Source organism: Zea mays, chromosome 1 (genome assembly GCF_902167145.1).
Source record: "Zea mays cultivar B73 chromosome 1, Zm-B73-REFERENCE-NAM-5.0, whole genome shotgun sequence".
NCBI classification, from domain to species: Eukaryota; Viridiplantae; Streptophyta; class Magnoliopsida; order Poales; family Poaceae; genus Zea; species Zea mays.
In genome coordinates this window covers 212,179,783-212,182,602 of record NC_050096.1, presented here as the reverse complement: position 1 = coordinate 212,182,602, position 2,820 = coordinate 212,179,783, and the positions used below count along the sequence as shown (strand labels likewise).

Here is a 2,820-nt window from a genome sequence, read left to right as displayed (position 1 = left end):
GTCCGACGGCATTAACTTATCTCCGACGGTTTTAAGCCGTCGGAGTTAACGCGTCGGAAATAGCGTTATGTCCGACGGCTGCCGTCGGACATAAGATATGTCCGACGGCCCTATCCAACCGCCGGAGATAAGACGGAGTAACCGTTTTAACCGCTGCCTGGGCCCACAACTACTACGTCCGACGGCTTAAAGCCGTCGGACATATTCTATATGTTATGTCCGACGACTTTAAGCCGTCGGACATAACACAAACCTTATGTCCGACGGCCTACGCTATGCCGTCGGACATAACGTTTTTCAGAAATTGCACAAAAATCTGAATTTTAAAAAATCTGACATTTGCAAATACAAAACAGAATTCATACACATATACACATTCACATTAACAAATATACTCACATAAGTATACACATTCACAAATATAATCACATAAGCATTCACATTCACAAAATTTAACATAACAACATAGTTCCAAATGGTTGCAATAAGTGTTTACATAAACATAGTTGTCCAAACTCCAAAATGAACATTATTTCGACGGGTAGGCTTTCACATGAAAGGTTTCAACAAGTGTTTTACATCAGTATCACTCATATCCATCGCCACCTCCTCCGGCTGGACTATGCGTGCTGAAAAGATTGTTCACCCACGAATGTGTTGTGTCGTCCTGACCAGACCCATCTCCAGGTGCGGCAACTGAAGCGGGTGGTGTCTGAAATCCCTATAACACAAGCACATGAAATAGTAACCACTCAGTTGTTCATTTAAACACATAAGACATCTATGAACATGTCACACACGCATATGTGTACATACCATAGGGAATTGTGACGGAGGTGGAGGCGGTGGTGGAGGCGCCAACATTGGCATTGGCAGTGCAAAGTCCGGAGGCGGCATCCCATATGTCGGCATCGGGACGCCCGCTTGTTGGGCTAGTTGCTACAAATTATATACAAGTCATTGTTGAGCAAACAAGATACACATCAAGTGTTTTGCAAAATAAGCTACAAAATGTTAGTTCAACTTACCGAGAGAAGAGCTTGATTTTGGGCCTGGAGGCTTGCATAATACTCGTCCCTCTTCTTCTGGTACTCGGCTTGTTGTCTCTGGTATTCAGATTGTTGCCTCTGGTACTCCAATTGATCCCTCAAGACTGATTGATGGTACTCTGCCTGTTGACGCAACACCGCAAGCTCTATCTCATGGGCTGCTGATCGTGAACGGGACGACTGTGAAGACGACGATGTGGATTGTCGTCCACGGCGTCTCAGCTCTCTGGAATCAATCGTAGAATCAAAAATACCCAACCTACAAGAGTGAACCATGCACTTAGTATAGTAACTCATGCCTCAGTTGAATCGCAAGCATATGATGACAATTTTGAAAACCAAATCAAATAATCTCACCGTCCATGGGCTTGTCCTCCTGCACTAGCATATGCTGCCTGAGGGTCGATTGGCTGGCTCCTCCAATCGTACTCCTCCCCATGGCGTTGAACCATCTCCTGCCCATACGAAGCCTGGAGGCAAACAATATCAAATATAAGTGCATAACCCCTATGCCATTGCAAACAATATCAAACACATAATAGAGTATCAAAAACTCACTAGACGGTCGGTGGCCGTCTGAGTGCATAACACATCAGGATTCTGAGGATCAGAACCCCTATGGCCTTGCATATACACCTCAACATCCGTGGGCGTACGGCCGGATTTGACTTCCTATACATAAAAGTTATATTGACACATTTCTATGTAATTCAAAGTTACGACAAACTGAGACTTACCATTCGCTTAGCCAAGCGCACATGACCATCACCACCGTAGTTGTGGAACGACTCAGTTCCACGGTTTCCCCTGTTCCTTTCGGAAATGGCACGAAAATCAGGGGAACCCCACCATCTGCACAATGCCCGATAACCGTCTGATCGGGTGGCCATCCATGGCACCGACACCTACATGAAATTTTTTAAATAAAGCAAGCAAATACATGGCTTCGTGCGATATGAGAGGCAACAACCTGTTTACCTCTAGGTATTGCTCCTCCGTCAAGTAAATTGATGACCACTCGGCCTTTGTATTTGGCATCGGTCGATCATCAGCATTTGCTCTGTACCATGCCTTTATAGCCTGAATTCGTGCATAGTACATTGCATCTGCAACGACATCGTTCGCGTTATACTCAAACACGTAACGAGCGTTCATATCATATGATCCATCGTCCGGCAACTTGTACCGTTTCTGCAAAAACCATAGTGTTATCATAAAAGCAAACATATATGGAATAACTAAAATAGTATAAACAAGTCATACCCAGAATGCATCCCAAACTAGTGCTTGTGTGTTGCCAAACGTTCTACAGACACCATAGCGATAATGCTCCCAAGTGGTGGCGGGGACAGACTCGCCAGTAGGCAAAGTCACAAGACCAGGCCAGTGCAGACGAACAAGATTACCAAGAACCATGTTCACCTGCCTGTAGTGTCCTGTGCCTGTGAACGAGTCGTCGATCCAAGTCCTGCAAACAGAAACCAATGTAGAAATTAAAACATAACTTTCAATAACATTTAAGCAAAGATATGTCACTCACTTTCCACTAGGCTTTATCACAACCCGAGATTCCGGTGGAAGCTCTGGAGGTGGTCCAACAAAATGTAGCTTCCTCGTTCTCTTAACTCGAGAAGTTCCAGACCCAGCTGCAGAATCTCCACCAGCCCCAGAATCCCCAGCCCTAGAATCTCCACCAGCGTCGTCTCCAGCATCATCTCCCACATTATCTCCACCATCATCTTCATCATCATCTCTTGCATGATCCTCTACC

The 2,820-nt window shown here is 45.2% G+C and overlaps 1 long non-coding RNA gene across 1 annotated transcript; it reads right to left on the bottom strand.

The window, feature by feature from the left end:
- Positions 1-382: 382 nt before the first annotated feature.
- On the bottom strand, positions 383-932 carry LOC118476115 (uncharacterized). Its single transcript, XR_004855471.1, has 2 exons — positions 817-932; positions 383-721 (listed from the first exon to the last, which is right to left on the bottom strand). It is a non-coding gene; the product is annotated as an uncharacterized lncRNA (long non-coding RNA).
- Between the last annotated feature and the right edge of the window lie 1,888 nt (positions 933-2,820).